Genomic DNA, 21,624 nt, shown 5'->3' with positions numbered 1-21,624 from the left:
AAATCCCTGTTTTATCAGCAGGAGATTATCACTGCTGCAAGGTATTCAAATCATTATCATGAACTCTGTAAAACCCTGCTGTGTGCAGAAAGCTGCCAATCAATGGTGGGGTTATACAGAATCCATGAATATGGAGGACTACCTTGCAGCGGTGATAATCTCCTGCTGATAAAACAATGGCTTTATCAAAACTGGAGCACATAGCCTACTAAGTGACTACCTTGCCACAGTGATGATAAAATCACTGTTTTATCAGCAGGAGATTATCACTGCTGTAAGGTAGTCAATCATATTCATGAGTTCTGAAAACCTTGCCCCAACCACTGTTTGTCAGCTGTGTGCAGAAAGCTGCCAGTCAGTGGTGAGGGTGGGGTTATACAGAACCCATGAATATTGAGGACTACCTTGCAGCAGTGCTAATCTTCTGCTGATAAAACAATGACTTTATCAAAACTGGAGCACATAGCCTAGTAAGTGACACATCGCTGCAATCCGGGTCTCTGTTTCTATGTTATGCAGCTTTTAAATATGATATAAACAATTTGGTGACAGATTCCCTTTAAAATTAAAGGAGCAGAAATGGTTTACTGACACCTAATTCAACTGTTCTTTAAATCTCAAGTTCTTACACAAAGAGGCTAATTCAAACAATGGAGATACGAATGTCACCAGCGGCTGGAGGAGACGACAAGGTGGCGGGATCGAGGCTTTAATAATGCTCCGAAAAGCATTAGCGCAGAAGCAGATAGGGTTGTATGAAGGTTACAATGGTTCTTGCAGTAGAAAAGTCTCACCTGGAGGGGGCCGGGGAAACTTTCTCAGCGTTTATCCGGACTGTAATTCTGCTGCATGTGCTTATTAAAGGCAGGGTAAAACTTGTTTAAAACAAATTGCATGCGATTTCCATGTGAATGAATGCGGTATGAGTATGACATTGTTTTTGACTGTACGGATTTTACATTTGAAAACACATTTTTGAAATAGATTTTTCCTGTAATTTGCTGATGGGTTGAATTGGTCACAACACGGCTCTGTGCAATCTACAGATTCTGGCTCTCTGCCTTCTAACGTCTCTGATATCTGTGATAAGTGCAGGGAGACTCAAGCGTCGATCCACAGAGTTGTAGTACATACTTAGGCTAGCATGTAGTACATACTTGGGCTAGCAAGAGTTAATCTCTGCTGGGCCCCTTGTTAGTCTCCTTTGATCACATGCTATGAGAGAGACAATCATATTAACTACACTCTTATATATGCTGGCTGGACACTTCCATTAGTGCCAGCTATAGCTTCTCTATACCAGTCTGGTGAGGTTGTTTGATCCAGACTTACTGGTGGTTGTTGTGTTTTATTGCTGTGAGTTGTAGTGGTGTTAACCCTTGTTGTCCTTTTGCTACTACCTTCCTGCTCTTGCTTTTCTCCTTCGTTTCTTACTGTTTGTTCCTGTGTTTGCAGTTTGTGTTTTTTTTCCTGTATGTCTAAATCTGTGTTGCCATCACACTTCTGATCCTTTCTTCCCTGGGGAGGGGGGAACAGATCAGCTCTGTTCAGGAGAATAAAAAGGCACAGGACTCAGGCAGCTCCACCATTACATGCTATGAGAGAGACAGTCATATTCACTCCACTCTTTTATATGTTGGCTGTACACTTCCATTAGTGCCAGCTATAGCATCTCTATACTAGTCTGGTGAGGTGGTTTGATCCAGACTTACTGGTGATTTTGTGTTTTATTGCTGTAAGTGGTAGTGGTGTTAACCCTTGTTGTCCTTTTGCTACTACCTTCCTGCTCTTGCTTTTCTCCTTAGTTTCTTACTGTTTATTCCTGTGAGTTTGCAGTGTGTGTTTATTTATTCTTGTCTGTCTAAATCTGTGTTGCCATCACACTCCTGCTCCTTTCTTCCCTGGGGAGGGGGGGGGGGAATAGATCAGCTCTGGTCAGGAGAATAGTCAAGCACATGACTCAGGCATCTCCGAGACAGTCATATTCACTCCACTCTCATATATGTTGGCTGGACACTTCCACTAGTGCCAGCTATAGCTTCTGTATACTTATCTGGAGAGGTAGTTTGATCCAGACTTACTGGTGGTTGTTGTGTTTTATTGCTGTGAGTGGTTGTGGTGTTAACCCTTGTCCTTTTGCTACTACCTTCCTGTTCTTGCTTTTCTCCTTAGTTTTTTACTGTTTATTCCTGCGAGTTTGCTGTGTGTATTTATTTCTGTCTGTCTAAATCTGTGTTGCATCACACTCCTGGTCCTTTCTTCCTTGGGGAGGGAGGGAACATATCAGCTCTGGTCACGAGAATAGCCAGGCAGAGGACTCAGGCATCTCCACCATTAGGGGTAACCCTGAGGACAGAGATAGCCTAGGGTCCGCTAGTGTGATGGATAGTCCTCCTGTCCCTCTCTATCCTGCAGTCACATCGTGACATACAAGGGATATAATGTGAACACTGATTAAGGGATGATTACCAAACTTTCATGGGCGAGCAATGTTTGCTTTGTTCCATGGCAGATCCCTTCGCCATGCTAAAGGCCCCCATGCACATTAGACTAATGGAGATACCCCCAGAAAATGAATGGGTTTTTCTGACACTAATATGAATAGGAGCCTCCCTCCCTGCCCCCCTGAGAGAGCATTGTCGGGGGGATTTGGGTCCAACATGTCTGATCTTGGATTGCTGACCCCTTTGTTTTCTGAGATAAGACGCTACCAGAGATGTCTGGCATCAGCTCTATCAGACAACACAGGAGCGCTCAGAGGAAATTTGATAGAACTCCAAAGACATATAGATAGGGAATTTAGATTGTGAGCCCCAATGGGGACAGTGCTGCCAATGTATGTAAAGTGCTGTGGAATCAATAGCGCTATATAAGTGAATAAATATTATTATTAACTTGCTATGGGCCAAACGGTCAGCCGACGGCCCTGTAGAGAGTATGGGGGGCTTAAATATCAATGGCTTCCAGTATGTAAATGTATACCAGTGCCTATCAGATGGTTTCATTAGGCCAGACTAGTATTGGGTCTTGTTGACCAGGACAGGTTTTTGGTAAATCCTGTGGCGTGCCAGCTCTTACCCCGACATCAGTAGGGCTCTTACCCCGGCATCAGTAGGGCTCTCACCCAGCCATCACTAGGGCTCTTACCCCGGCCGCCATCACTAGGGCTCTTACCCCGGCCGCCATCACTAGGGCTCTTACCCCGACATCAGTAGGGCTCTTACCCCGGCATCAGTAGGGCTCTCACCCAGCCATCACTAGGGTTGTTACCCCGGCCGCCATCACTAGGGCTCTTACCCCGGCCGCCATCACTAGGGCTCTTACCCCGGCCGCCATCACTAGGGCTCTTACCCCGACCGCCATCACTAGGGCTCTTACCCCGGCCGCCATCACAAGGGCTCTTACCCCGGCCGCCATCACAAGGGCTCTTACCCCAGCATCACTAGGGCTCTTACCCCGGCCGCCATCACTAGGGTTCTTACCCCGGCCGCCATCACTAGGGCTCTTACCCCGCAGGCATCACTAGGGCTCTTACCCCAGCATCACTAGGGCTCTTACCCCGGCCGCCATCACTAGGGTTCTTACCCCGGCCGCCATCACTAGGGCTCTTATCCCGGCCGCCATCACTAGGGCTCTTACCCCGGCCGCCATCACAAGGGCTCTTACCCCAGCATCACTAGGGCCCTTACCCCGGCCAGCATCACTAGGGCTCTTACCCCGGCCGCCATCACAAGGGCTCTTACCCCGCAGGCATCACAAGGGCCCTTACCCCGCAGGCATCACTAGGGATCTTACCCCAGCATCACTAGGGCCCTTACCCCAGCATCACTAGGGCTCTTACCCCGGCATCACTAGGGCCCTTACCCCGGCCAGCATCACTAGGGCTCTTACCCCGGCCAGCATCACTAGGGCTCTTACCCCGGCCGCCATCACAAGGGCTCTTACCCCGCAGGCATCACTAGGGCTCTTACCCCGGCATCACTAGGGCCCTTACCCCGGCCAGCATCACTAGGGCTCTTACCCCGGCCGCCATCACAAGGGCTCTTACCCCGGTATCACTAGGGCTCTTACCCCGGCCAGCATCACTAGGGCTCTTACCCCGCAGGCATCACTAGGGCTCTTACCCCGCAGGCATCACTAGGGCTCTTACCCCGGCATCACTAGGGCTCTTACCCCGGCCAGCATCACTAGGGCTCTTACCCCGGCCAGCATCACTAGGGCTCTTACCCCGGCATCACTAGGACTCTTACCCCGGCCAGCATCACTAGGGCTCTTACCCCGCAGGCATCACTAGGGCTCTTACCCCGGCCGCCATCACTAGGGCTCTTACCCCGCAGGCATCACTAGGGCTCTTACCCCGCAGGCATCACTAGGGCTCTTACCCCGCGGGCATCACTAGGGCTCTTACCCCGCGGGCATCACTAGGGCTCTTACCCCGCGGGCATCACTAGGGCTCTTACCCCGGCATCACTAGGGCTCTTACCCCAGCATCACTAGGGCTCTTACCCCGCGGGCATCACTAGGGCTCTTACCCCGGCATCACTAGGGCTCTTACCCCGCGGGCATCACTAGGGCTCTTACCCCGGCATCACTAGGGCTCTTACCCCGCAGGCATCACTAGGGCTTTTACCCCGCAGGCATCACTAGGGCTTTTACCCCGCAGGCATCACTAGGGCTTTTACCCCGCAGGCATCACTAGGGCTCTTACCCCGCAGGCATCACTAGGGCTCTTACCCCGCAGGCATCACTAGGGCTCTTACCCCGCAGGCATCACTAGGGCTCTTGTCCAGATCAGTATAGACCCAGATCCAAGTGTTGTGCGCACAAATGAATTAAGGGGGTGACATGTTCCCTTTTCTACGGAGAAGTGGCTGAGTAAAAGGTCCCTTTTTTCCTTCAAACACTAGACCAATTAATGGGCTTTGTCTGACATTGCAGATCACTCCTATGCAAGTTAATGGGGCCTAATTGCAATATTTAGAGAGATAGCCCAAAAAGAAGCAAACATTTTGTTTTCTAATCAAAGACAACCTAATTTCTGACCAAATTCCGAATGTAAACGGATGCAAAACCGTGACCCCAGGACGCAAGGTCAGACTGAACTCCGTGCTGCACAGAAATTCTCCGCTCCTGTGGCCGCCCCACTCTCATCATCCGTCCTTGACATTTACTAAGCGCTCCGATGGAACCGGCGGAGTCTCCCAGCAGTGACATGGTTAATTGGCATTACTTTCTGTCACCCTCAGCAAATTCTGGTCTGAATTATTCATGGGTATTTCTGAGAGCAAGACGTGGAAGGAATAGACTTTTAAAAAGGAAACCGGACAGGAGGGTACCCTCGCGCTGACCCGGAGAGGAGGGGGCTAAGGGCAGCCACAGAGGTGGGAAGGAGGTCACAGCAGGGGGGGGCAGAAAAAGCAATTAGCATATTTGTAATCAAGGTGATTTGGAATCAATTAACCAAATGCCTTAAGCTGTTCAAGAAACATTGACCCTGCCAATCCCATTAGAGAGGAGCTCCAGAAAGATGCCAGATCCGCAATCCTGCGGGCGATGAGCAGCAACTCCGGGGTGGGGACAAGCGATGACCATGGCCAAACTGTGCATGAAAACAATGCGACCTGGACGAGCTCAATATGTAGTACCCTGCCCAAAAGACGTACGAGATGGATCTCCACACAAGCGGGCCGATGTGCGCAGCTTATGGAGCACAATACTTTAATGCCTTAGCAAATCTTTTACCAAATTTATGCAACTTACGCTTAAGAGTTCTATAACGTTCCAATATACATCATAATTTTTTCAATTTATGGTATTCAAATTACCCTACAATGCCCACCAGCTATCAATATTACAGTGATCAGTCACCGCAGCTTGTCCTGAGGAGGGTGAGATCTCAGCAGGGAGGAGGGACAGTGAGGAGCAAAGATTGATTGTAAACTTTGATAAAGGATTATACAGCCATTCTAACATGGATCTGCGCAGATTTCACAATGCAAACTACACACGATATTGAACCGATCTCTTAGACCTGATGAGGCTGGTGTACTTATTGTGAAAAATCCATGTCAGAATGACTGGATAATTCTTATATTCATTTTAGGAGTCCTGCTAAAGAATGAGTTAACTCATGGTCCAATTATATTCAGTCTCCACCCAGCCAGACAGAGCTGCAGCTTGTCCTGAAAAGGATAAGATCTCAGCAGGGAGGAGGGACAGTGAGGAGCTGTCAATCAGGCTAGGAGGCAAACATTGTAAACTTTGATAAAGGGTTATACATCCATTCTAACATCAATCTGAGCCGATCTCTTAGACCTGATGAGGCTGGTGTACTTATTCTGAAAATCCATGTCAGAATGACCGTATAAGTCTTATATTTATTTTAGGAGTCTTGTTAAAGAATTAGTGAAATCATGAGTCCAATTATATTCAGTCTCTACTTAGCAAAACTGACAGCTGCAGCTTGTCCTGAAAAGGATGAGATCTCAGCAGGGAGGAGGGACAGTGAGGAGCTGTCAATCAGGCTAGGAGGCAAAGATTGATTGTAAACTTTGATAAAGCATTATACATCCATTCTAACATCAGTCTGTGCCAGATTTCACAGTGCAAACTGCACATAATATTGAGCCGATCTCTTAAACCTGATGAGGCTGGTGTACTTATTCTGAAAATCCATGTCAGAATGACTGTACAAGTATTATTTTTATTTTTTAGGAGTCTTGCTAAAGAATTAGTGAAATCATGAGTCCAATTATATTCAGTCTCTACTTAGCAAAACTGACAGCTGCAGCTTGTCCTGAAAAGGATGAGATCTCAGCAGGGAGGAGGGACAGTGAGGAGCTGTCAATCAGGCTAGGAGGCAAAGATTGATTGTAAACTTTGATAAAGCGTTATACATCCATTCTAACATCAGTCTGTGCCAGATTTCACAGTGCAAACTGCACATAATATTGAGCCGATCTCTTAAACCTGATGAGGCTGGTGTACTTATTCTAAAAATCCATGTCAGAATGACTGTACAAGTATTATTTTTATTTTTTAGGAGTCTTGCTAAAGAATTAGTGAAATCATGAGTCCAATTATATTCAGTCTCTACTTAGCAAAACTGACAGCTGCAGCTTATCCAGAGAAGAGTGAGCTCTCAGCAGGGAGGAGGTACAGTGAGGAGCTGTCAATCAAGCTGAGTGGACAAAGATTGATTGTAAACTTGCCAGATATCAGCCTAAATATGAAGCAGATGGTCGTGGTATGAAGTGAATAAAGTCAAATTACTACAATCGTGAGATGATACAGATATGCTGGTGAAATATTCCGGCACACCGGACATGTCTGTTTTAGTAGAAAAGTTGGCTAAAACACTTGATTTCAAAACCTTGCATTACACCATTCATCAATGAATTCTCATGGCAGTGGCATAACGATTGTGGTCACAGAGGGTGTGACCGCGACTGGGCTTATGCTAGAGAGGGCCAGCATACGCCAGCTATTCAGAGGACACACATTCCATTGCGGTCCCTGGGCCACAGTACACACCTCCGGCTAATCAGATGCCGACATCAGCGTGACATTCACAGGCGCACAGCAGGCACGACAATGTCAGTCGCCAACCTCTGCGCTGGCTACAGAAGAGGATGCCACATATTGTGAGAGCAGTGGAAATAAAGAAAGTTTTTATTCTTTATGCATTAGAGAACAGCAGCAGAACAGGGGAAATATGTACCAGGAAGGGGCCCAGGATGGGGGACATATATACCAGGATGGAGGATATATCTATATATATGGATGGGGAACATACAGTTAGGTCCAGAAATATTTGGACAGTGACACAAGTTTTGTTATTTTAGCTGTTTACAAAAACATGTTCAGAAATACAATTATATATATAATATGGGCTGAAAGTGCACACTCCCAGCTGCAATATGAGAGTTTTCACATCCAAATCAGAGAAAGGGTTTAGGAATCATAGCCTCCTCTTTTTCAAGGGACCAAAAGTAATTGGACAGGGGACTCTAAGGGCTGCAATTAACTCTGAAGGTGTCTCCCTCGTTAACCTGTAATCAATGAAGTAGTTAAAAGGTCTGGGGTTGATTACAGGTGTGTGGTTTTGCATTTGGAAGCTGTTGCTGTGACCAGACAACATGCGGTCTAAGGAACTCTCAATTGAGGTGAAGCAGAACATCCTGAGGCTGAAAAAAAAGAAAAAATCCATCAGAGAGATAGCAGACATGCTTGGAGTAGCAAAATCAACAGTCGGGTACATTCTGAGAAAAATGGAATTGACTGGTGAGCTTGGGAACTCAAAAAGGCCTGGGCGTCCACGGATGACAACAGTGGTGGATGATCGCCGCATACTTTCTTTGGTGAAGAAGAACCCGTTCACAACATCAACTGAAGTCCAGAACACTCTCAGTGAAGTAGGTGTATCTGTCTCTAAGTCAACAGTAAAGAGAAGACTCCATGAAAGTAAATACAAAGGGTTCACATCTAGATGCAAACCATTCATCAATTCCAAAAATAGACAGGCCAGAGTTAAATTTGCTGAAAAACACCTCATGAAGCCAGCTCAGTTCTGGAAAAGTATTCTATGGACAGATGAGACCAAGATCAACCTGTACCAGAATGATGGGAAGAAAAAAGTTTGGAGAAGAAAGGGAACGGCACATGATCCAAGGCACACCACATCCTCTGTAAAACATGGTGGAGGCAACGTGATGGCATGGGCATGCATGGCTTTCAATGGCACTGGGTCACTTGTGTTTATTGATGACATAACAGCAGACAAGAGTAGCCGGATGAATTCTGAAGTGTACCGGGATATACTTTCAGCCCAGATTCAGCCAAATGCCGCAAAGTTGATCGGACGGCGCTTCATAGTACAGATGGACAATGACCCCAAGCATACAGCCAAAGCTACCCAGGAGTTCATGAGTGCAAAAAAGTGGAACATTCTGCAATGGCCAAGTCAATCACCAGACCTTAACCCAATTGAGCATGCATTTCACTTGCTCAAATCCAGACTTAAGAAGGAAAGACCCACAAACAAGCAAGACCTGAAGGCTGCGGCTGTAAAGGCCTGGCAAAGCATTAAGAAGGAGGAAACCCAGCGTTTGGTGATGTCCATGGATTCCAGACTTAAGGCAGTGATTGCCTCCAAAGGATTCGCAACAAAATATTGAAAATAAAAATATTTTGTTTGGGTTTGGTTTATTTGTCCAATTACTTTTGACCTCCTAAAATGTGGAGTGTTTGTAAAGAAATGTGTACAATTCCTACAATTTCTATCAGATATTTTTGTTCAAACCTTCAAATTAAACGTTACAATCTGCACTTGAACTCTGTTGTAGAGGTTTCATTTCAAATCCAATGTGGTGGCATGCAGAGCCCAACTCGCGAAAATTGTGTCACTGTCCAAATATTTCTGGACCTAACTGTATATACCAGGATGGGAAACATATCTACCAGGATGGAGCCTAAGATGAGGGACCTATGTAACAGGGTGGGGGACATATATACCAGGATTGTAGATATATATACCAGAATGGGGCCTAGAATTGGGGGACACATATATCAGGAAAAGGCCCAGGATAGGGGACATATATATCAGGATGGAGGATATATCTATATATATATATATACTGATGGGGAACATATATACCAGGATGGGAGACATATATACCAGGAACCAGGATGGGGCCTAGGATGGGGGACATATATACCAAGATGGGGCCTAGGATGGGGGACATATATACCAGGATGTGGGAGATTACTGCATAATGGGAAGTAGAAGACAACACTTATGTCTTTATATGATTTAGAACGCTACAAACATGGGCCTATACATCTGACCATCATACAGGTGGGGGTGCAGTAGACAGGTGTAGTCAGGTAACGATCTGGGGTCAGGATACCAGGAGGATACACTGTGGAAACAGGGAGTAAACTGAGAAGTAGTCAGGTCATGGGCCAGGGTCAAAACACCAAGAGGATACAGGGAGTAAACTGAGACATAGACAGGAAACAGTCCGGGGTCAGAATACCAGGAGGACACATCGTGGATACAGGGAGTAATCTGAGGTGTAGTCAGGTCACGGTCTGGGGCGAGGATACCAGGAGGACACGTTGTGGATACAGGGAGTAAACTGAGGTGTAGTCATGTAACGGTCTGGGGTCAGAATACCAGGAGGACAAGCCGTGGATACAGCAAGTAAACTGAGTAGTCAGGTCACAGTCCAGGGTCAGGATACCAGGAGGACACGCCGCGGATACAGGGAGTAAAATTAGATGTAGTCAGGTAGCAGTCTAGGGTCAGGATACCAGGAGGACACGCCATGGATACAGAGAGTAAACTGAGGTGTAGTCAGGTCACGGTCCAGGGTCAGGATACTAGGAGGACACGCCGTGGATACAGGGAGTAAAATGAGGCGTGGTCAGTTAACAGTCTGGGGTCAGGATACCAGGAGGACACGCCGCGGATACAGGAGTAAAGTGAGACGTAGTCAGGTAACAGTGTGGGGTCAGGATACCAGGAGGATATTCCGTGGATACAGGGAGTAAACTGAGACGTAGTCAGGTCACGGTCCAGGGTCAGGATACCAGGAGGACACTTTGTGGATACAGGGAGTAAACTGAGACCTAGTCAGGTCACGGTCCAGGGTCAGGATACCAGGAGGACACTTTGTGGATACAGGGAGTAAACTGAGGTGTAGTCATGTAACTGTCTGGGGTCAGAATACCAGGAGGACACGCTTTGGATACAGGGAGTAAAATGAGACGTGGTCAGGTAACAGTCTGGGGTCAGGATACCAGGAGGACATGCTTTGGATACAGGGAGTAAACTGAGGTGTAGTCATGTAACGGTCTGGGGTCAGGATACCAGGAGGACATGCTTTGGATACAGGGAGTATGCCAGATTGGACGAATGAGCTGTCACTCATCAAACTGAACACCATGAAGACGACCTGGGAAACCTTTTTATTTATTTATTCTGACGCTTTCTCCATGTTATTAGAAGACAGCTTAATTATGGCATTGAGGCAAAAAAAAAATCTTGATACATGTTGTTTTATGTCTGAATTTAAAAGCCTCATTAATGAGGTGTTTCCTTCTGACTCCTGACATGGTGTTTACTAATTAGCGTCTTTATGGGGAAACCTTTATGGCCACTTTACGGGATGTAGAAGTAACACCGGGCCCGTTACACAGCCGTCCCTGCGAGGAAGCGCGGCACCTGCAACGTTATATCCTCTCAATATTTCGCTTCTAGATCACAGCAGTCACCAAGATTCTGCTGGAAGCGGCATTGGCTTCTTAAAGGGTAATTGCTATCCTCAGATGAATTAATTAAAGGAATGTTGAGAGAATCCTTGTATGATCGGCTCCTGTATGATAAAGATGTGTCAGTGCTCCTCCGACGCTCGTGCATTCCTTCTCCATCAGAAGAGCTAAAATGCAGAGCATAACAGCATCTGACATAACGACATCCTGTGACATTATCATCTCCTTATAAGAAGAAAAAAAGCCCTAAGGTGTCAAATAAAAGGGCCGCCGCCGCGGCTGTACATTCTATAAAGACAAAGCCGGGCTGCTCCTCATCAAGACATCCGCCGGTGACGGCATCAAATACAATGTGCATTCTCTTCTTTATATTGATGCTTTTTCCTCTCTGTCCAGCGTCCTCTATTGCCCCATTCTCTCCCTGGAGATAAGTTCACACAGTGCAGAACTGCTGCAGATTTCCAAAGATAAAATGCGCAACGCATTACAGTACAAATCTCATCTGTATGCTGCAGATATTAAAATCAGCAACATGTAAATATCTTTTGTGGTAAGGACAAATGTCCCATCAGGAAGAGCAACCAGAAATTACTCATGGTAAGGACAAATATCCCACCAGGAAGAGCAGCCAGAAACTACTCATGGTAAGGACAAACGTCCCAACAGGAAGAGCATGGCAGAAATTACTCATGGTAAGGACAAACGTCCCAACAGGAAGAGCATGGCAGAAATTACTCATGGTAAGGACAAACGTCCCAGCAGGAAGAGCATGGCAGAAATTACTCATGGTAAGGACAAACGTCCCAGCAGGAAGAGCAGCCAGAAACTACTCATGGTAAGAACAAACGTCCCACCAGGAAGAGCAGCCAGAAACTACTCATGGTAAGGACAAACGTCCCACCAGGAAGAGAAGCCAAGAAACTACTCATGGTAAGAACAAACGTCCCACCAGGAAGAGCAGCAAGAAACTACTCATGGTAAGGACAAACGTCCCACCAGGAAGAGCAGCAAGAAACTACTCATGGTAAAGACAAATGTCCCACCAGGAAGAGCAGCCAGAAACTACTCATGGTAAGGACAAACGTCCCACCAGGAAGAGCAGCCAGAAACGACTCATGGTAAGGACAAACGTCCCAACAGGAAGAGCAGCCAGAAACTACTCATGGTAAGGACAAACGTCCCAGCAGGAAGAGCAGCCAGAAACTACTCATGGTAAGGACAAATGTCCTATCAGGAAGAGAAGTCAGAAATTACTCATAGTAAAGACAAACGTCCCACCAGGAAGAGCAACCAGAAACGACTCATGGTAAGGACAAATGTCCTATCAGGAAGAGCAGCCAGAAACTACTCATGGTAAGGACAAACGTCCCAGCAGGAAGAGCAGCCAGAAACTACTCATGGTAAGGACAAACGTCCCAGCAGGAAGAGCAGCCAGAAACTACTCATGGTAAAGACATATATCACACCAGGACGAGCAGCCAGAAACTACTCATGGTAAGGACAAACGTCCCAGCAGGAAGAGCATGGCAGAAATTACTCATGGTAAGGACAAACGTCCCAGCAGGAAGAGCAGCCAGAAACTACTCATGGTAAGGACAAACGTCCCAGCAGGAAGAGCATGGCAGAAATTACTCATGGTAAGGACAAACGTCCCAGCAGGAAGAGCAGCCAGAAACTACTCATGGTAAAGACATATATCACACCAGGACGAGCAGCCAGAAACTACTCATGGTAAGGACAAACGTCCCAGCAGGAAGAGCATGGCAGAAATTACTCATGGTAAGGACAAACGTCCCAGCAGGAAGAGCAGCCAGAAACTACTCATGGTAAGGACAAACGTCCCAGCAGGAAGAGCATGGCAGAAATTACTCATGGTAAGGACAAACGTCCCAGCAGGAAGAGCAGCCAGAAACTACTCATGGTAAGGACAAACGTCCCACCAGGAAGAGCAGCCAGAAACGACTCATGGTAAGGACAAACGTCCCAACAGGAAGAGCAGCCAGAAAATACTCATGGTAAGGACAAACGTCCCAGCAGGAAGAGCAGCCAGAAACTACTCATGGTAAGGACAAGTGTCCCACCAGGAAGAGCAGCCAGAAACTACTCATGGTAAGGACAAATGTCCCATCAGGAAGAGCAGCCAGAAACTACTCATGGTAAGGACAAATGTCCTATCAGGAAGAGAAGTCAGAAATTACTCATAGTAAAGACAAACGTCCCACCAGGAAGAGCAACCAGAAACGACTCATGGTAAGGACAAACGTCCCACCAGGAAGAGCAGCCAGAAAATACTCATGGTAAGGACAAACGTCCCAGCAGGAAGAGCAGCCAGAAACTACTCATGGTAAGGACAAATGTCCCACCAGGAAGAGCAGCCAGAAACTACTCATGGTAAGGACAAATATCCCATCAGGAAGAGCAGCCAGAAACTACTCATGGTAAGGACAAATGTCCTATCAGGAAGAGAAGTCAGAAATTACTCATAGTAAAGACAAACGTCCCACCAGGAAGAGCAACCAGAAACGACTCATGGTAAGGACAAACGTCCCACCAGGAAGAGCAACCAGAAACTACTCATGGTAAGGACAAACGTCCCAGCAGGAAGAGCATGGCAGAAATTACTCATGGTAAGTACAAATGTCCCACCAGGAAGAGCAGCCAGAAACTAATCATGGTACGGACAAACGTCCCAGCAGGAAGAGCAGCCAGAAACTACTCATGGTAAGGACAAACGTCCCAGCAGGAAGAGCAGCCAGAAAATACTCATGGTAAGGACAAACGTCCCAGCAGGAAGAGCAACCAGAAACTAATCATGGTAAGGACAAATGTCCCATCAGGAAGAGCAGCCAGAAACTACTCATGGGAAGGACAAATGTCCTATCAGGAAGAGCATGGCAGAAATTACTCATAGTAAAGACAAACGTCCCACCAGGAAGAGCAGCCAGAAACTACTCATGGGAAGGACAAACGTCCCACCAGGAAGAGCAGCCAGAAACTACTCATGGGAAGGACAAACGTCCCATCAGGAAGAGCAACCAGAAACTACTCATGGGAAGGACAAATGTCCTATCAGGAAGAGCAGCCAGAAACTACTCATGGGAAGGACAAGTGTCCTATCAGGAAGAGTAGTCAGAAATTACTCATAGTAAAGACAAACGTCCCACCAGGAAGAGCAGCCAGAAACTACTCAGGGTAAGGACAAACGTCCCACCAGGAAGAGCAAACAGAAACTACTCATAGTAAGGACAAGTGTCCCATCAGGAAGAGCAAACAAAAACTACTCATGGTAAGGACAAATGTCTCATCAGGAAGAGCAAACAGAAACTACTCATAGTAAGGACAAGTGTCCCATCAGGAAGAGCAAACAAAAACTACTCATGGTAAGGACAAGTGTCTCATCAGGAAGAGCAAACAGAAACTACTCATAGTAAGGACAAGTGTCCCACCAGGAAGAGCAGCCAGAAACTACTCATGGTAAGGACAAGTGTCCCATCAGGAAGAGCAGCCAGAAACTACTCATGGTAAGGACAAGTGTCCCATCAGGAAGAGCAGCCAGAAACTACTCATGGTAAGGACAAGTGTCCCATCAGGAAGAGCAGCCAGAAACTACTCATAGTAAGGACAAGTGTCCCACCAGGAAGAGCAGCCAGAAACTACTCATGGTAAGGACAAGTGTCCCATCAGGAAGAGCAGCCAGAAACTACTCATAGTAAGGACAAGTGTCCCACCAGGAAGAGCAGCCAGAAACTACTCATAGTAAGGACAAGTGTCCCATCAGGAAGAGCAGCCAGAAACTACTCATAGTAAGGACAAGTCTCCCATCAGGAAGAGCAGCCAGAAACTACTCATGGTAAGGACAAGTGTCCCATCAGGAAGAGCAGCCAGAAACTACTCATGGTAAGGACAAGTGTCCCATCAGGAAGAGCAGCCAGAAACTACTCATGGTAAGGACAAGTGTCCCATCAGGAAGAGCAAACAGAAACTACTCATAGTAAGGACAAGTGTCCCACCAGGAAGAGCAGCCAGAAACTACTCATGGTAAGGACAAGTGTCCCATCAGGAAGAGCAGCCAGAAACTACTCATGGTAAGGACAAGTGTCCCACCAGGAAGAGCAGCCAGAAACTACTCATAGTAAGGACAAGTGTCCCATCAGGAAGAGCAGCCAGAAACTACTCATAGTAAGGACAAGTCTCCCATCAGGAAGAGCAGCCAGAAAATACTCATGGTAAGGACAAGTGTCCCATCAGGAAGAGCAGCCAGAAACTACTCATAGTAAGGACAAGTGTCCCATCAGGAAGAGCAGCCAGAAACTACTCATGGTAAGGACAAGTGTCCCATCAGGAAGAGCAGCCAGAAACTACTCATAGTAAGGACAAGTCTCCCATCAGGAAGAGCAGCCAGAAACTACTCATGGTAAGGACAAGTGTCCCATCAGGAAGAGCAGCCAGAAAATACTCATGGTAAGGACAAGTGTCCCATCAGGAAGAGCAGACGGAAACTACTCACGGTAAAGACAAATGTCCTATCAGGAAGAGCATGCACATTCAAAAGGCACGGTAAGGAAAGTAATACATCAGAAACATGCAATAAATGATAAGAAAAGACCCCAAATGCTACAGTTGCTGGGTGTCGGACCCCCACTGATTTGATATGGATAACTTACGGTATCCTATGGACAGGTCATCAATATAACCTCTTTACCATTGAAAACTGTATTTGGCCTTTTAAAATTGTTGATGCACATGGATATAAAAAAAACCCCAAAAGATATAGGGGTGACATATGGAAGAAAAAACATCTTTTATTCTGATGAATGTTGCATACGCTTTTCCGAACCCAGCCAAAGGGTGATGCCGTGGTGTAAATATTCACAATAAGATACATTAGGAATAAATACGGTAAATACCATAGATATGAAGGATAAGAACAATCATTCTCAATCAGTATTGGGTTGTGGTGACCCTAACGCTCCTCCTGAACTTATCTGACCCCGCAAGTGATCATATAAGAAATCTGGCAGGGAAAGAGTTACTACGGCTTCTATAAAAGTACCAAGTTTAAAAAGACGCTTCCCCCTACATAAAATATGAGCAGAGGAGACATATAAATAAAGAGTAAAAGCCCTCTCAGCCTCTCTCCATCCTTTAACGAGCTCCCGGCAGCTGCAGGGATTATACTGAGCCGCGCAGATCAATAAGGAAACCAATCACCCTGACCCTGCCGCCTCCCACCTCCGAAAATAAAATCCGATAAATGCTACCAGGGGGCGGCAGCGCCGACAGCTCGGGGAGGAAGTCAGAGCGTCTGATTATCCCCAAGAGCGTCCGCAAGAAGCTGATGATCCCCGCCAGCATGTGCTGCGTGATCGTTATCTCCGGCAGCGTTTTGTGTGTGTGCGCGAGCGAGCGCAAATTTATATTTATAGGGCATTAGAATCTGCTGAAAAATTAAAGAACGGATGCATTTTCATTATCTGGGGTTGTGATTCGGAGATAATTTACTCGTATAGAGGGATTAAAACATTAGAAGATGTCATAAAAAATGCCTAAATAAAAGACGCTTTAGTCAATAAGCATTTATAAAAAGGAGCACTAAATCCGCACAACAAGTATCTTGTATCTCATTATTTGTACAGGATGGAAATTTGCACAAAAATAAAAAATGGCGACCATAAACTTACGGACAAGGACGCCCCCAAAACAAGACCTCCATTTTTTTTTTTGCAAGAGATACAAGTCAATAGGGCAGAGTTAACATCATTACCAATTTCCAGGATGAAGCAGATGCAACTCTCTGGAGACCACCCAAATCTCCGTTACGGGAAATCTCCGACACTTGTTTTTGAGCAAATCTCCGCTGATCTGAATGGCTCTTTGTTTAAACTGTTGTGTAAGAAATTTACAGCTGAAGTGGAGCTGAAGAATTTGGGCGCTCGATGGATCCGAAAAAAGGGGCTCGTGGGTTGCAACAAGTATGATTTGGGTCACTTTTGGGTGGAATCAATAGTTGTGCCCAATTTTATAAAATGTATCATTCAGATATATATAGAGCACATGTATGTAAGCAAAATGTATCAATCGGACATATATAGAATACATGTATGTAAGCAAAATGTATCAATCGGATATATATAGAATACATGTATGTAAGCAAAATGTATCAATCGGATATTTAGAACATAGGTATGTAAGCAAAGTGTATCAATCGGATATGTATAGAACACATATAAGTAAGCAAAATGTATCAATAGGATAAATAGAACACATGTATGTAAGCAAAATGTATCAATCGGATATATATATATATATATATATATATATATATATATATATATATATATATAGAACAGATGTAAGCAAAATGTATCAATCGGATATATATAGAACACAAGTATGTAAGCAAAACTTATCAATTGGATATATGAAGAACACATGTATGTAAGCAAAATGTATCAATCGGATATGTATAGAACACATATAAGTAAGCAAAATGTATCAATAGGATAAATAGAACACATGTATGTAAGCAAAATGTATCAATCGGATATACAAAGCAAGACTCATCCATATGGACCGCATGTACTGGGGAAGTGGGCAATGCAGCCACTGGTGCGGCCATCTACTACCGGCAGGTAGAGGGCACAAGCATGGCATTACTGGAGCTGCACTACTTTCCCTCTACCCGTAACCTCTGTTCTGGGCGATAAGAGAAGGTGACACCCCTGTAAAAAAGACGTGGTAAGACGCAGCAATCTGAGTCAGCACAGGCTGAAGGGATCGGTTTTATGGATATGACAGCTGTGGGAGGGACACGCATCGCTGACACTAGTCCTATACAGTAAGGGAAAGCCGTGTAAGCCCCTTTCGTCAGCGCACAGCTTGTTAGGGCAGGATGACCCCCCGTGAGGATAAAAGGGGAGGATTAGGGTCAGGATTTACTGTAAAGCACCTAAAGGAGTAAGAATCTTTTTAACCCTTCAGAGGAGCAATAAAGAGCGAAACAATTTCGAGATGACCAATTAAGATTCCAATAAAAAGGAAAGTGGTTAGCCAGTATACAGAACATATGGTGGAGCCGAGGATGTGCTCAGGCTAAACACTACTCGTATTCTAGAAGACTGTACGATTCTCAAAAGTTAAAAAGGTATTAAAGGGGTTATTTGGCCCCGCTCTCCCAATCCTGAATGATTGACAGTGCAGATTAATGGCGTCATTGTAGCACTGGCCCTCTCTGATGCTGCAAACGGAGGAGGACAGCCGCACTAAAGCTGGCCAGATCCAGAGCAGCACTTACAAGCTCTATGAGTATGAGCTTGTAAGTACTGAGCTCTTTGCTTTAACACCACAGCCGTGGCCGATAGACAACAAGCTGTGAACAAAATTCTTGAGAATAGTGAGAATTTTTAAAAAGAAGTTGCAAGTTGCTTATTATACACTTTGTAATTTTACCTACTGAAGATGATAAGACAATCCCTTTGAATTAAAACTACTTAATTATACAAAGAGCAAAAGAGGGAGAACTCAGATTGTACACCCTTGTCTTAGGCCAAGTAAGCTCTAAAAATAATAATAATAATAATAATTAATAATAAAAAATGGCAGCACAGTGGGTCAGTGGTTAGCATGGTGGCTAGGTGGCTCAGTGGTTAGCACAGTAGCTAAGTGGTTAGCACGGTGGCTCAGTAGTTAGAATGATTGCTCAGTGGTTTGCCCGGTGTCTCAGTGGTTAGCCCGATAACTCAGTGGTTAGCATGGTAACTCAGTGGTTAGCACGGTGGCTCAGTGGTTAGCACGGTGGCTCAATGGTTAGCACAGTGGCTCAATGGTTAGCACAGTGGTTCGGTGGTTAGCACAGTGGCTCAGTGGTTAGCACGGTGACTCAGTGGCTCAGTGGTTAGCACGGTGGCTCAATGGTTAGCACAGTGGCTCAATGGTTAGCACAGTGGTTCGGTGGTTAGCACAGTGGCTCAGTGGTTAGCACGGTGACTCAGTGGCTCGGTGGTTAGCACGGTGGCTCATGTTACATTACTCAGGGGGTAGATTTTAAGGTTTTTTTCTCTCATGGTCGAAAGTGCTTGTTAAGACAAAAAAATACAAGATTAAGTCCCCCCCACCCCCTCCTCCTTTTAGGGAGATTGTTCTCTTTCATTGGGAAAAAAAAAGCTAATTTTTGATTAATGAGCTTCTTGAAGGACCCGACTGAAATATTAGAAGCCAATGTAGCTGAGATACTGAAGCGCTCAGTTCTCAGAAAGTAATTCACGAGACGCCCTCTTAAACATAAAAAGGCCGCTGTGCCCCCGCTGATTCACACAAGAGGTGGACAGATTAGAACGGTGTGAAATTGGCCTCGGCGTCAGGCGCCTCTCGTATAATGCAGACTTCTGGAGCAGCGGTGATAAGTAACCCTGCGAATCCATCAGTTCTGCATAGCACAGCAAAGACCGCTGGGCCTGTAACAACAAGAAATGCTTCCGAACTCAATCTTGGAATTTTATTTTATATATATATATATATATATATATATACACACACACACACACACACATGCATATGTGTATATTTTTCCATTGTGATTGTATTCGCCTATATGATAAAGTTCACTACGAGCTGCCGCCCCATGAACAGAATGCAAGAACCACAGTAAAGACTGACACAGAAAGAAAGGAGGCTTTTATCAATGCGCCATTTATACAGTTGATCCTGGAAACCAAGAAGGCTGAAAGAATGACTGAGCAGCATTAACAAGATAATGATGGATGCAAGTTTTGTTAATTTGGAAGTAAGAAACTCTATCCCCAAACATAGCTGCATAAAGGGGGGAGGTGGATGTACACAGATGAACACTCTGTGGGGAAAAGTATCTACATTGTCAAGGAGGGGAGAAAAGGCAGGTAAGATAGGAGAAAAGCAGATGATTTTAAAAATCAGTGCAGGATAGAAGCTGTGTTGATATATACAGAGCTCACATCCAGCCTGTGTTACTATGAGAGACACTCAGAGCTCACATCCAGCCTATATTACTGGGAGAGACATACAAAGCTCACATCCAGCCTATATTACTGGGAGAAACACACAGCACTCACATCCAGCCTATATTACTGGGAGAGACACATAGAGCTCACATCCAGCCTATATTACTGGGAGAGACACAGACCTCACATATAGCCTATATTACTGGGAGACACACAGACCTCACATCCAGCCTATATTACTGGGAGAGACACACAGAGCTCACATCCAGCCTATATTACCGGGAGAGACACACAGAGCTCACATCCAGCCTATATTACTGGGAGAGACACACAGAGCTCACATCCAGCCTATATTACTGGGAGAGACACATAGAGCTCACATCCAGTCTATATTTCTGGGAGAGACACACAGATCTCACATCCAACCTATATTTCTGGGAGAGACACATAGAGCTCACATCCAGCCTATATTACTGGAGTAGACACACAGAGCTCACATCCAGCCTATATTACTGGAGTAGACACACAGAGCTCACATCCAGCCTATATTACTGGGAGGGACACATAGAGCTCACATCCAGTCTATATTACTGGGAGAGACACAGAGCTCATATCCAGCCTGTATTACTGGGAGAGGCACACAGACCTCACATTCAGCCTATATTACTGGGAGAGACACATAGAGCTCATATCCAGCCTGTATTACTGGGAGAGGCACACAGACCTCACATCCAGTCTATATTACTGGGAGAGACACAAAGAGTTCACATCCAGCCTATATTACTGGGAGAGGCACACAGACCTCACATTCAGCTTATATTACTGGGAGAGACACATAGAGCTCACATCCAGCCTATATTACTGAGAGGGACACATAGAGCTCACATCCAGCCTATATTACTGGGAGAGACACACAGAGCTCACATCCAGCCTATATTACTGGGAGAGACACAAAAAGCCCACATCCAGCCTATATTACTGGGAGACACATAGAGCTCACATCCAGCCTATATTACTGGCAGAGACACAAAAAGCCCACATCCAACCTATATTACTGGGAGACACATAGAGCTCACATCCAGCCTATATTACTGGGAGAGACACACAGAGCTCACATCCAGCCTATATTACTGGGAGAGACACATACAGCTCACATAAAGCCTATATTACTGGGAGAGACACACAGACCTCACATCCAGCCTATATTACTGGGAGAGACACACAGAGCTCACATCCAGCCTATATTACTGGGAGAGACACACAGACCTCACATCCAGCCTATATTACTGGGAGAGACACACAGAGCTCACATCAGCCTATATTACTGGGAGAGACACACAGAGGTCCAGCCTGTATTACTGAGAGGAAACTGGCT

At 45.7% G+C, this 21,624-nt stretch overlaps 1 protein-coding gene across 5 annotated transcripts in view; it reads right to left on the bottom strand.

The window, feature by feature from the left end:
- SAMD11 (sterile alpha motif domain containing 11) overlaps window positions 1-21,624 on the bottom strand; it is a 223,479-nt gene that overhangs the window by 94,091 nt on the left and 107,764 nt on the right. The window lies entirely within an intron of this gene.

The sequence above is a fragment of the Anomaloglossus baeobatrachus genome, chromosome 11 (genome assembly GCF_048569485.1).
Source record: "Anomaloglossus baeobatrachus isolate aAnoBae1 chromosome 11, aAnoBae1.hap1, whole genome shotgun sequence".
Taxonomy (NCBI): Eukaryota; Metazoa; Chordata; class Amphibia; order Anura; family Aromobatidae; genus Anomaloglossus; species Anomaloglossus baeobatrachus.
The sequence above is the reverse complement of the archived record's forward strand: the minus strand, read 5'-3'. Positions and strand labels throughout refer to the sequence as shown.